This window comes from Neoarius graeffei, chromosome 5, assembly GCF_027579695.1.
Source record: "Neoarius graeffei isolate fNeoGra1 chromosome 5, fNeoGra1.pri, whole genome shotgun sequence".
In the NCBI taxonomy this organism is placed as follows: Eukaryota; Metazoa; Chordata; class Actinopteri; order Siluriformes; family Ariidae; genus Neoarius; species Neoarius graeffei.
The window spans coordinates 93,068,179-93,082,741 of record NC_083573.1 but is presented as its reverse complement, the minus strand read 5'-3'; the positions used below and the strand labels follow the sequence as shown (position 1 = coordinate 93,082,741).

The 14,563-nt window shown below is 43.7% G+C and overlaps 1 protein-coding gene across 4 annotated transcripts in view; it reads right to left on the bottom strand.

The window, feature by feature from the left end:
- nck1b (NCK adaptor protein 1b) overlaps nucleotides 1–14,563 on the bottom strand; it is a 215,461-nt gene that overhangs the window by 78,718 nt on the left and 122,180 nt on the right. The window contains exon 1 of one of the 4 annotated variants that reach the window (XM_060922530.1): nucleotides 11,754–11,818. The exons of 2 other annotated variants lie outside the window; for them this stretch is intronic. The gene's annotated coding sequence lies outside the window, so the exon portion shown is untranslated. Of the gene's footprint in view, nucleotides 1–11,753; nucleotides 11,819–14,563 lie in introns of those variants that run through there. One more of the 4 variants, XM_060922527.1, reaches the window with a different exon arrangement.

Sequence of the window (14,563 nt, the reverse complement as noted above, 5' to 3'; positions counted from 1 at the left end):
TGTCTATGTGTCAGCCCTGTGATGACCTGGCGACTTGTCCAGGGTGTACCCCGCCTTTCGCCCGTAGTCAGCTGGGATAGGCTCCAGCTTGCCTGCGACCCTGTAGAACAGGATAAAGCGGCTACAGATAATGAGATGAGATGAGAAATTGCATTCAAAGATTTGTTTAAAGTGAATAAATAACTAAACGAACTGCTTTAAAAAAAAAAAAAAACCACACGTCACAGAAACTAACACTTTTCGCTGGGCCACTTTTTCTTAAAAACGCCATCCAAAGTATTTTGCGAGTCAAAAACATTCTCTTGTGGCGTTTAGCCGAGGGCAACAGAGCAAAACGTGCGATTAAAATGGTATGTTGGGGGCTCTTAACCTCAAAAATGAGACGGGAGGGAAGAGGGAATGAAGGTTATTGCGGCTACGTAACTAATAATAAGAACTAATGTGTTTTTCGAGGATTCCTCATTAAACATAGCCATAAATAAATGGATGGATAAATAAATAACGAACGACATGTTGCTCCTTAACTTTTTTTTTTTAAACCAGAAAGGAAAAAAAAAAATGGAATTGTTTACCCAGCAGGGGGCGCACGCCCCTTCCCTTTCCCATCGCACTGCTCATCAGCAGCTAAACACAGTGTCACGATATTCTACACACAGAAACCAAACAGGTGTGTCGATATAATAATTCATTTATTAATACGGATTTAAAACGTCTGAGAAGTCGATTTCCGTTCTGTCGGAGGAACGGGACACCAGCGTGCTGAGAGAAAGGGTTACTGGGGGGGGGGGGGGGGGGGGGGGGGGGACCCTGCAACTGCTGTGGTGTAAGAGGAATTAAAAAAAAAAAAAAAAAACCCACACCACTTCAGCACGTGCTGTTAAATTAACGTTACATTGTTAATCTAAGGGTCACGCTGTCCTGGTGTTGATTAGTTTTCTATAACCGCCTACTCCAAGGGTTTTATTCCTGACGCATCGCTCACTCCTAGTTTCGTCGAGGAAAGCATTTCACGTTCAATTAAAGGCATGTTTTGTTTGTGTGTGTGTGTGTGTGTGTGTGTGTGTGGGGCTGTGCAAAACAAGAACATGGTCAGGAGTATTTGGAGTTTCGATGCGCCACAATTCTTTAGTTCCTCAATTTTACTTAAAAAAAAAAAAACTCCTTAATCAGCATAAAAGATTCTGCTCAAAATCTGCTTTCCACCAGACATCTGATCTCGCAAGCTTCATCCCGTTCCTTCAAAACCAGAGACCACTGCTGATCCGAGATCAGTCTCATTCCTCTGAGAACGCGCGTCAGGATCCTGAAAGCAGACCCAGGATCAGATCCTGCACACGCCCTTCTGCTGCTCGAGCTATTCATCAGCAGAGAGAGGGGCACACACACACACACACACACACACACACACACAGAGAGAGAGAGCAGATTAGCACCTTGATTCAGACAGGACTGATGGATGTGTCTGGATGTTGATTTATAATGATTATAGTTACTCATCCTAGAGGAGGACGCCTCCGTCTGCGACACTCAACACCATCTCGCAGACTTCCTGAACACACACACAGCTGGACACCCTGCGAGTTCAGCGCTCTGGATTAATGTGCGTAACAAGGCTGAGATCACACTGTGGTGATCAGAGCTCCGGTGGGGTGTGTTTACTTTAATTTCAGTGACCAGGAGTGGCATGGCCTTGGCATCTTCTCTCTCTCTCTCTCTCTCTCTCATACAGAGTCGACACTAATTAAATTAAGAAATGCTGGGAGGCAACATTAACCTCATCACTGGTGAGTAATAAAGCACTCATTAATGGGGGGGCAGACAGACGGACAGACAGACGAGAGAGGGGAACACACACACACACACACACACACACACACACAGAGGGAAGGAACACAGAACACAGGACAGACAGACAGAGAAAGCAGAGAGAGAGAGAGAGAGAGAGAGAGAGAGAGAGGGGATGGACAGACAGTGAGAGGAGAGAGGACACAGACAGAAGGACAGACAGAAGAGAGAAAGGAGAGACAGACAGAGAGGCGAGAGGGGACCGAAAGAGAGATAAGAAAACAAAAAAAACAAGAAAGGACAGAGAGACAGAGAAGCAACAGGAATGCTCCCTGAGGCCTGTAGGACATTTCTCTCCCTCTCTCTCACACACACACACACACACACACACACACACTCCTCCACATCTCCTCTCTGTAAACACGTTCCTGTGAAGCAGCCCACTACAGTCCTTCACATGGGAAAATGGACAGTGTTTTCCTGACCGGAGACGTTTCCCGTCCCAGAGTACTGACCGACCCGCTCGGCCCGTTCTTCTGGGCTTTAGTTCAACACTGAAGATGTGCGGATCAGATTAAACGAGGAGTGAACACGAGACGATAGATCAGAAGTTCAGTTCAGGTTTCCTGATATTCACACTGAAACGTTAAACCTCTGGCAGCACGGCACCTTCTGTCTCAACCCACCCATTCTCCGATTGGTCAAAAATACTGGAACGCGGCCCTGAGGCGTTTCCTGTTGCCGGAGTGCGTCCTGTTCGAGGGGCTTTAGACAGTCAGGAGGTCGGAACAGCTCACCCTGGGTTTAGGAAACTTCTAAACTGCTGAACACAACTCAAAGTAAATATCAGGAAATGAACAGTGAAAGTCTCCATCTGCCCGTCTCTCACTCTGTCTCCGTGTCTCTCTCCGTGTGTGTGTGCGTCTCTCTCTCTCTCTCCTCGTGTGTGTCTCTCTCTCCCTCTGTGTCTCCGTGTGTCGGTCTCGCTCTCTCCCCATCTCTAGGTCTGTCTCTCTCTCCCCCCCCTTGGTCCCAGTGCGTGTCTCCATCTCTGTGCGCCTGTCTCTGTGCATCTGTCTGTCCGTCTGTCTGTCTGTCTGTCTGTCTGTCCCTTTGTCTCTGTGCGTCTGTCCGTCCATCCGTCTCCCTCTCTCTGTCACAGTGCGTCTGTATCCATGTGTCTCTCATTCTCTCACTCTCTCCTCATCTCTGCTGGTCTCTCCATCAGTCTCTCCATGTGCGTCTCTCTCGCCCTCTCCCCATCTCTGCCTGCGTCTCTCTCGCCCTCTCCGCCTGCGTCTCTCTCGCCCTCTCCGCCTGCGTCTCTCTCGCCCTCTCCGCCTGCGTCTCTCTCGCCCTCTCCGCCTGCGTCTCTCTCGCCCTGCCTGTCTGCGTCTCTCTCGCCCTGCCCGTCTGCGTCTCTCTCGCCCTCTCCGCCTGCCCGTCTGCGTCTCTCTCGCCCTCTCCCGCCTGCCCGTCTGCGTCTCTCTCGCCCTCTCCGCCTGCCCGTCTGCGTCTCTCTCGCCCTCTCCGTCTCTGCGTGTCCGTCTGCGTCTCTCTCGCCCTCTCCGCCTGCCCGTCTGCGTCTCTCTCGCCCTCTCCGCCTGCCCGTCTGCGTCTCTCTCGCCCTCTCCGCCTGCCCGTCTGCGTCTCTCTCGCCCTCTCCGCCTGCCCGTCTGCGTCTCTCTCGCCCTCTCCGCCTGCCCGTCTGCGTCTCTCTCGCCCTCTCCGCCTGCCCGTCTGCGTCTCTCTCGCCCTCTCCGCCTGCCCGTCTGCGTCTCTCTCGCCCTCTCCGTCTCTGCGTGTCCGTCTGCGTCTCTCTTGCCCTCTCCGTCTCCGCGTGTCCGTCTGCGTCTCTCTTGCCCTCTCCGTCTCCGCCTGCCCGTCTGCGTCTCTCTCGCCCTCTCCGTCTCTGCGTGTCCGTCTGCGTCTCTCTTGCCCTCTCCGTCTCCGCGTGTCCGTCTGCGTCTCTCTTGCCCTCTCCGTCTCTGCGTGTCCGTCTGCGTCTCTCTCGCCCTCTCTCCGTCTCCGCGTGTCCGTCTGCGTCTCTCTCGCCCTGTCTCCGCGTGTCTGTCTGCGTCCCTCTCGCTCACTCTCTCTCTCCCCCCCGCCCCGCAAAAAATATCTTAGCAAGTGAAAATATCTTGAAAATAACTGAAACGATCTCGCATTTCCTGTTAGAAGAATCTAAGAGACCAATTCTGAGATTAGTAAACCTCGTTCTAGACTGAAACCAACTCATTCCAAGAAGTCTCATCAAGGAAAAATACCCGTCCATGCAGAAAGATAATTTTCACTAGTATTAAGGAATTTTCCCCCCAAATTCAGTTTCCAATTTTTTGCAGTGTGTCTCTGCGCGTCTCTCTCGCTCTCTCCACGTACCGGTCTCTTTCCCCGTCTCCGCGCGGTCCATCTCCCGTCTGTTCCCGGTTCCACACGGGCCTGGGAGATCCGGACTAACAGAAAAAAGCTGGAAGGACAGCGGAGGGCTCTCGAAGCAGTAAGTGTTCGGTGAAATAAAAGCCACCCGTCGCTGCCTTTGACATCGTTTGGGGCTTCTGTAGCTCCAGGAGAACACGAACACACAGGAAACCTCATGCTGACATGAAACGCCAAGAGGCGCTACCCAGATCTCACACTTTATACGACACAGTCTTTGTAATGCGGATGTATATTATGCATCACAGTGCACACACTTCTGCAAGACCCTGCAATAACAACGACACACCCTGAGGTCCTGTAAGATCATCTTAATCACAGTGCATGAAAAATATCTATTAAAAAAAATAAGATAATTTTGATGTTAAGACAAAAATATGGTTTATTCATGAGAAAGTAGCGCAACGTCATGGTGGAAAACAATGTTCATATTCCAGCTGGAGATGCAGCTTACAACTATTCTGATAATCAAACTCGCACCGGGGCACAAATAAACACGTTATTACTCGATAAGGGGCAGTTCTTCAGTAACGGAATCACATTCACAGCAAAATGTGGTCACGTTTTTAGTTGCAGTACTCAAGCTGATGGTATTCTATAAAAATTTCACACTGTACGAGGTAACTCTTGACCCCCCCCCAAAAAAGGCAGCTATGTTTAACTCTGAACGCAAAATCTTTCATGAGGAGAGAAGCGTCAGTAACGGAATCACGCCAGAAAAACTCAACTTTCATTTCTTAAAATTCAAACCGAGATTTCTCGGAAGTGACGTTGCTTTAATTGGAGTGAGGAGGGAGTTTTAAATACGGTTTTCAGTACATTTTGTCTTGGATTCTACACTTTAGCGATATCACTGAGCTGACAAGTTAAGGCGATCTTAATCATTTCATAATTTTGACCTCTCTGCTGAAAAACTGCCCCACTGATAAATTTATTTTGTCTGTGTGCGCAAGGCGAATCGCTTCCGGTGTGTGTGGAATCGACTCCAAAGCTCTGAAGTTGACTCTTGGTGTTCAATATCTGGAATCAGTGAATCGACTCTCTTCAGAATCGACTCCAGGCTCAACCCAAAGCACGGCAGTCTTCGTGACTTCACACACACACACACATTTACAAAAAATATATATATATTTAGTATGCTGAGAAAATTAAATAATGTAGCATTTCTCAATACCCACTGGCTGTCTCACCAACAGTGAATCAGTGAATCAACTCTTTTCAGAATCGACTCCCAGCTCAGCCCAAAGCAGGGTAGTGTCTTAGTGACTTCACACACACACCATTCACTAAAAATTATGCTGAGAAAATTAAATAAATGTGTCATTTCTCAATACCCACTGGCTGTCTCTCTAACAGTGAATCGACTCTTTTCAGAATCGACTCCCGGCTCAGCCTAAAGCAGGGTAGTGTCTTGGTGACCTCACACACACAAAATATATTTATATTTTCAGTATGCTGAGAAAATTAAATGTAGCATTTGTCAATACCCACTGGCTGTCTCGCCAACAGCGAATCAGTCAATCAACTCTTTTCAGAATCGACTCCAAGCTCAGCCCAAAGCAGAGTAGTGTCTTAGTGACTTCACACACACACACACCATTCACTAAAAATATTTATTTAGTATGCTGAGAAAATTAAATAATGTAGCATTTCTCAATACCCACTGGCTGTCTCACCGACAGTGAATCAGTGAATCGACTCTTTTCAGAATCGACTCCCAGCTCAGCCCAAAGCAGGGTAGTGTCTTAGTGACTTGACATGTGCACCATTTACTAAGAATATATATTTAGTACGCTGAGAAAATTAAACAATGCAGTATTTGTCAATACCCACTGGCTGTCTCGCCAACAGCGAATCATTCAATCAACTCTTTTCAGAATTGACTCCCAGCTCAGCCCAAAGCAGGGTAGTGTCTTAGTGACTTGACACGTACACCATTTACTAAGAATATATCTTCAGTATGCTGAGAAACAATGCAGTATTCGTCAATACTCACTGGCTGTCTCACCAACAGCGAATCGAATCTTTTCAGAATTGACTCCCAGCTCAGCCCAAAACAGGGTAGTGTCTTAGTGACTTCACACACACACACACACACACACACACACACACACCATTCACTAAAAATTATGCTGAGAAAATTAAATAAATGTGTCATTTCTCAATACCCACTGGCTGTCTCTCTAACAGTGAATCGACTCTTTTCAGAATCGACTCCCGGCTCAGCCTAAAGCAGGGTAGTGTCTTGGTGACCTCACACACACAAAAAATATATTTATATTTTCAGTATGCTGAGAAAATTAAATGTAGCATTTGTCAATACCCACTGGCTGTCTCGCCAACAGCGAATCAGTCAATCAACTCTTTTCAGAATCGACTCCAAGCTCAGTCCAAAGCAGAGTAGTGTCTTAGTGACTTCACACACACACACACACACCATTCACTAAAAATACATATTTAGTATGCTGAGAAAATTAAATACATGTGTCATTTATCAATACCACTGGCTGTCTCGCCAACAGTGAATTGACTCTTAAAATCGACTCAGCTCAACCCAAAGCAGGGTAGTATCTTGGTGACCTCACACACACTTTACAAAAAATATATATATTTAGTACGCTGAGAAAATCAAATAATGTAGCATTTCTCAATACGCACTGGCTGTCTCGCCAACAGCGAATCAGTCAATCAACTCTTTTCAGAATCAACTCCCAGCTCAGCCCAAAACAGGGTAGTGTCTTAGTGACTTCACACGTACACCATTTACTAAAAATATATCTATCTTCAGTATGCTGAGAAATTAAACAATGCAGTATTTGTCAATACTCACTGGCTGTCTCGCCAACAGCGAATCAGTGAATCGACTCTTTTCAGAATCGACTCCAAGCTCAGCCCAAAGCAGGGTAGTGTCTTAGTGACTTCACACACACACACCATTCACTAAAAATTATGCTGAGAAAATTAATGTGTCATTTCTCAATACCCACTGGCTGTCTCTCTAACAGTGAATCGACTCTTTTCAGAATCGACTCCCAGCTCAGCTAAAGCAGGGTAGTGTCTTGGTGACCTCACACACACACACAAAATATATTTATATTTTCAGTATGCTGAGAAAATTAAATGTAGCATTTGTCAGTACCCACTGGCTGTCTCACCAACAGCGAATCAGTCAATCAACTCTTTTCAGAATCGACTCCAAGCTCAGCCCAAAGCAGAGTAGTGTCTTAGTGACTTCACACACACACACACCATTCACTAAAAATATTTATTTAGTATGCTGAGAAAATTAAATAATGTAGCATTTCTCAATACCCACTGGCTGTCTCACCGACAGCCAATCAGTGAATCGGCTCTTTCAGAATCGACTCCCAGCTCAGCCCAAAGCAGGGTAGTGTCTTAGTGACTTCACACACACAAGTATAATATTTTTGTCTCATTTGTTTATCTGGGTTCTCTTTATCTACTTTTAGGACTTGTGTGAAAATCTGATGATGTTTTAGGTCATATTTATGCAGAAATATAGAAATTCTAAAGGGTTCACAAACTTTCAAGCACCACTGTACGTGGGTTACCGAAGCGTTCCATCACAACCACCGAGCTCAAAATGTTCACGAAAGAACATTTCCGTGAAAAGTTTCGCAAGGCTTATTTCGTCTCGCCGTCCCACAGCCGTCAAAACCGTACACGCAGCCGCCATTTGGTTTTACCAGCGTCTTCCGTCACAGCTACCGTGGCTTCATTTGCGTATTTGCTCCGCCCAATCGTATGCAGCAAATCGCCTCTAAAATCTGACTGAACAGCCACGGCAGCCCCAGCCTCGGTTCTCATGGATCAACCGGCTACGTGTGACCTTAACCTAAGGCTGTCATTCTTCATCCTTCTCTCTCTCCTTCATGAAACAAACTTGCCTTGTGTCGCAAACCGCGTACTTCAGCGCTATTCTGGACTGTTAGAGTATGAACTCTTATAAGGTTCCCTGTTTATAGTTCGGGTTTTAATTTCAAAAAACCTCTCAAACCTACCGACAGCTCTGTTTTGCGTACCATCTGGGCGTTTTAGATTAGGAAATGCTTTGAATGGAAGGAGTCGGTTCATGACGTCAGTCACAACGACAGCACGATGTTTTAGAGAGAAACGGAGCTCTTCGGCATGTGTTTTAAAGTTTTCAGATGGACATGAGATGCACAGGCAAACATATAAAAAAAAAAAATGCTGCTTGTGTTACTGCTACTTCTGCATGCATGAATTATTTTCCTTAGAACAACACACTTTCTGTTAGATTAATAAGTCGGTGCCAGGAATATTCCTTTGTTTAAGTTATTTACGCGATACGTGCATGTTACTGACTAGGCGTGCAATGATGTATCGTGCGATGGTGAATAGCGGTACACGTTTATGATTATATGCATGGTTTAGACAGCAGAGGACGCAATAACATACAACAGTGGGAATATACATGGCTTCACCCAAGGTATAAGTAACACAGCTCTAATTACGTGAAAAGGTTTTTTTTTTTTTAAATAAAAATCTTAAAAGGTTCATAATCGATGTCAAACCCAAAAAGAGTCGATTTGCTGTTGGTGAGACAGCCAGTGGGTATTGATAAATGCTACATTTAATTTTCTCAGCGTACTGAAAATATATTTATATTTTAGTAAGTGTGTGTCAGGTCACCAAGACACTACCCCGCTTTGGGCTGAGCTTGGAGTCGATTCTGAAAAAAAGAGTCGATTCGCTGTTGGTGAGACAGCCAGTGGGTATTGAGAAATACTGCATTGTTTAATTTTCTCAGCATACTAAATATATATTTTTAGTAAATGGTGCACATGTCAAGTCAATAAGACACTACCCTGCTTTGGCTGAGCTGGGAGTCGATTCTGAAAAGAGCCGATTCACTGATTGGCTGTCGGTGAGACAGCCAGTGGGTATTGAGAAATGCTACATTATTTAATTTTCTCAGCGTACTAAATATACATTTTTAGTAAATGGTGCACATGTCAAGTCAATAAGACACTACCCTGTTTTGGGCTGAGCTGGGAGTCGATTCTGAAAAGAGTCGATTCACTGATTCGCTGTTGGCGAGACAGCCAGTGTGTATTGAGAAATGCTACATTATTTAATTTTCCCAGCGTACTAAATATATATATTTTTTGTCAAGTGTGTGTGTGTGTGTGTGTGTGTGTGTGTGTGTGTGTGTGTGGTCACCAAGATACTACCCTGCTTTGGGTTGAGCTGAGTCGATTCTAAAAGAGTCAATTCACTGTTGGTGAGACAGCCAGTGGGTATTGATAAATGACGCATTTATTTAATTTTCTCAGCATACTAAATATGTATTTTTAGTGAATGGTGTGTGTGTGTGTGTGTGTGTGTGTGTGTGTGTGTGTGTGTGTGTGGGTGTGTGAAGTCACTAAGACACTATCCTGCTTTGGGCTGAGCTGGGAGTCGATTCTGAAAAGAGCCGATTCACTGATTGGCTGTCGGTGAGACAGCCAGTGAGTATTGAGAAATGCTACATTATTTAATTTTCTCAGCGTACCAAATATATATTTTTAGTAAATGGTGCACATGTCAAGTCAATAAGACACTACCCTGCTTTGGGCTGAGCTGGGAGTCAATTCTGAAAAGAGCCGATTCACTGATTCGCTGTTGGCGAGACAGCCAGTGCGTATTGAGAAATGCTACATTATTTAATTTTCCCAGCGTACTAAATATATATATTTTTTGTAAAGTGTGTGTGTGTGTGTGTGTGTGTGTGTGTGTGTGTGTGTGGTCACCAAGATACTACCCTGCTTTGGGTTGAGCTGAGTCGATTCTAAAAGAGTCAATTCACTGTTGGCGAGACAGCCAGTGGGTATTGATAAATGACACATTTATTTAATTTTCTCAGCATACTAAATATGTATTTTTAGTGAATGGTGTGCGCATGTGTGTGTGCGCGTGTGTGTGTGCGCGCGTGTGTGAAGTCACTAAGACACTACTCTGCTTTGGGCTGAGCTTGGAGTCGATTCTGAAAAGAGTTGATTGACATTTTATGCAGAAATACAGAAAATTCTAAAGGGTTCGGTTCACAAACTTTCAAGCACCACTGTAAGCCTCGAGGAGGCCTTCACGGTTGTGACGGACGAATTTATTCAGCGCTTGACCTATGGCGAGTTTCAACACGGCAAAACTTTCCGGGGACGGAAGCCACACCCTGCCGGTTGCCAAGGCAGCTGCTTGGCGCTCACGTATTCTGATGGAAGGGCCTAGACCACGTGCTGGTTGAGCCCCAGAAAGCTCAAAATCATCTACTGTGAAGTGATTCTGGCTACGTGAGACCTTCGCTTTACATGCAACATGATGCGAAGAGGTGATGGATGAGGAAATCCCAAGGACAGAGAAAACAACCGAGTCGGCCTCCTTATACACAAATCTGCAGAGGAGTGTCGAACGTTTCTAGATTTTCAAACACCACGTTTCTTGCAGACACGCTCCTGAGAATGATTGGCACAGAAACGTGCTGACTTCCAGCTGAATAAAGGCGCTCCGCTGATCGGATCATGAGGAGAAAAGCACGCCTTATAGAACAAAACAGAACTAGTGCCATCCCGCACATGGTTCGATTACTCAATACTGAACTGTTCAAATGTTCTTTCTGTGCTTTAATTCGGAGTACAAGTCTGAATATTGATCTTTTACGTTATTTTTAAAATGTTAACAATTGTATTTTGTAACATCAACATCAATTCAGCCCTAGGGCTGTGGACTGTGGTGATATGAAGTTGTATTCTTAATAAAAAAAAACATTACTACTCATCAGAAAAAAGACAAAACACGACGGTATGAATCTTCACTTTAAGGCACCACTAGGACAGAACGTTACCCAGCAGGAAGAGCTCGGGTCTACGTTTATCCCCAAACCGGAACAATATTCTGTAAACCCGTGAGCACGATGACCTTCAGGAGCATGACGCGAGCGTGATGAATGGAAGATGGCGTCTCTGATCGATAGCGAGAAGCGTTTGGAGGTTTCTCGTACATTAGGCCTACGCAGTAAAATCCCCGGGGCTGAATTAAAACGTTTCTCAGAGGACGCGTACTGTAGAAACACTGAGGATAACCTGTACATCTATATTATGGGGGGAAAAGAATAATCGTAAACTAATTTAAAAAAAAAAAATCATTTCACTTTAATTATATAATTAAAGAACGACTATAATAATAATTAAATTTTTTTTTTTAAACTAATAAAAGGCAGTTGGTTTGGACAAAAATGGCTGCAGTTTTACTGCTGTACCGAGCAATGACGAGTCACTTTATTTAATATAATTTTTTTTAAATAAAAAGTCGCCCGATGAACCTGGGGATGATTTGTTGTGGATGGAATCTAAGAGAACACAATACAATATTCTGTTTGTTAGCTGCTGCGGCTCATTACCACAGAGAGAAAGTCTCTTTCATCATTCCTAATAAAAGCATACAGCGTTAATAGTCCAGAAGTGACACACACACACACACACACACACACACACACACACGAAGAGTCCTACCTGATCTGAGAAGCTCAGCATCCCTACAGATGCTGCAGCCGAGGGTCAGAGATCATCCTGTGACATTCTCTCTCTCTCTCTCTCTCACACACGAGCGCCAATGTGTCTTTCACAGGACAAGCAAGTTCTGCTCCTCCTCTTTTAATAGTCTCTGCTAAATGACTCTCTCTCTCTCTCTCTCTCTCTCTCTCTCTTTCTCTCTCTCTCACACACACACACACAGCAGGGGAAAAAAAAAAAAGAAAGAGTGCACACTTTTGCAAAATGAAACAATCAAGGTCTACAGGTGCATTCACACTGTTGCAGCCCTCACCACAACAACACCTGACTCCACCTGGCACACACACACACACACACACACACACACACACACACTTCCTCCTCCCACTACTGCACTCAGACTGCTCACACTGAACAGAACAAGGGAAGAGGAAAAAGAAAAGAAAGAAAGAAAGAAAGAAAGAGGAAAAAGAGAAAAAGAGGAAAAAGAAAGAAAGAAAAGAGGAAAGAGAAAAAGAGGAAAAAGAAAGAGGAAAAAGAAAGAAAGAAAGAAAGAAAGAAAGAAAGAAAGAAAGAAAGAAAGAAAGAAAGAAAGAGGAAAAGGAGAAAGAAAGAAAGAAAGAAAGAAAGAAAGAAAGAAAGAAAGAAAGAAAGAAAGAAAGAAAGAAAGAAAGAAAGAAAGAAAAAGGAAAAAGAAAGAAAGAAAGAAAGAGGAAAAAGAGGAAAAGGAGAAAGAAAGAAAGAAAGAAAGAAAGAAAGAAAGAAAGAAAGAAAGAAAGAAAGAAAGAAAGAAAGAGGAAAAAGAGGAAAAGGAGAAAGAAAGAAAGAAAGAAAGAAAGAAAGAAAGAAAAAGGAAAAAGAAAGAAAGAAAGAAAGAAAGAGGAAAAAGAGGAAAAGGAGAAAGAAAGAAAGAAAGAAAGAAAGAAAGAAAGAAAGAAAGAAAGAGGAAAAAGAGGAAAAGGAGAAAGAAAGAAAGAAAGAAAGAAAGAAAGAAAGAAAGAAAGAAAGAAAGAAAGAGGAAAGAGAAAAAAAGGAAAAAGAGGAAAAAGAAAGAAAGAAAGAAAGAAAGAAAGAAAGAAAGAAAGAAAGAAAGAAAGAAAGAAAGAAAAGAGGAAAAAGAAGAGGAAAAAGAAAGGAGGAAAAAGAAAGGAGGAAAAAGAAAGAAAGAAAGAAAGAAAGAAAGAAAGAAAGAAAGAAAGAGGAAAGAGAAAAAAAGGAAAAAGAGGAAAAAGAAAAAGAAAGAAAGAAAGAAAGAAAGAAAAGAGGAAAAAGAAGAGGAAAAAGAAAGGAGGAAAAAGAAAGGAAGAAAGAAAGAAAGAAAGGAAGAGGAAAAAGAAAGGAGGAAAAAGAAAGAAAGAAAGAAAGAAAGAAAGAAAGAAAGAAAGAAAGAAAGAAAGAAAGAAAGAGGAAAGAGAAAAAAAGGAAAAAGAGGAAAAAGAAAGAAAGAAAGAAAGAAAGAAAGAAAGAGGAAAGAGAAAAAAAGGAAAAAGAGGAAAAAGAAAGAAAGAAAGAAAGAAAGAAAGAAAGAAAGAAAGAAAGAAAGAAAAGAGGAAAAAGAAAGAAAGAAGAAAGAGTTTTGAAAAAGAAAGAAAGAAGAGAAAGAGGAAAAAGAAAGAAGAGAGAGGAAAAAGAAAGAAGAGAGAGGAAAAAGAAAGAAGAGAGAGGAAAAAGAAAGAAGAGAAAGAAAGAGGAAAAAGAAAGAAGAGAAAGAAAGAGGAAAAAGAAAGAAGAGAAAGAAAGAGGAAAAAGAAAGAAGAGAAAGAAAGAGGAAAAAGAAAGAAGAGAAAGAAAGAGGAAAAAGAAAGAAGAGAAAGAAAGAGGAAAAAGAAAGAAGAGAGGCTACCTCCATAATTGATACCCCTTCAGTAAAAAGGGTTGGGGGGAAAAAATCCACCTTTTGGTGAAGTCGCGTCATCTCGCACTGAAAAAAAAAAATCCAACCTTGACTTGAAATAAATTCACTCAGGGAAAACCAATCCAACCCAAACCAATCCAATCCAATCCAATCCAATCCAATCCAAACCAACCCAATCCAATCCAATCCAACCCAATCCAATCCAACCCAATCCAACCCAACCCAATCCAAACCAACCCAATCCAATCCAACCCAACCCAATCCAAACCAACCCAATCCAACCCAACCCAATCCAACCCAACCCAATCCAAACCAACCCAAACCAATCCAATCCAACCCAACCCAATCCAACCCAATCCAAACCAACCCAACCCAATCCAAACCAACCCAAACCAACCCAATCCAAACCAACCCAAACCAATCCAACCAACCCAATCCAATCCAACCCAATCCAAACCAACCCAAACCAACCCAATCCAAACCAACCCAATCCAACCCAAACCAACCCAATCCAACCCAAACCAATCCAACCCAATCCAACCCAAACCAATCCAAACCAATCCAACCCAACCCAATCCAACCCAAACCAATCCAACCCAATCCAACCCAACCCAATCCAACCCAAACCAACCCAATCCAATCCAAACCAACCCAATCCAAACCAACCCAACCAATATATTTTCCAAAAAACCCGTCCCACTATTATTGGCGCCCCTGTATTTAATACTTAAACCCCCTTTGGCAGTAAGACAGCAGCGAGTCTGTTCCGGAACAGTTTATAAGGTTGGAGATGCAGAGCAGGCCGTCCAAGACCGCTCCTCTTTACACCATCTCCGCTCTGTACGCCGCCAATAACTGCACACACGCACGCGGTGTGATCAAGCAGCTCCGAGTCATGTGCACAAAGCAGCAGTGAGCAGTAACTTCCGTGAGTCAGGATGCCGCATGGTGTTAC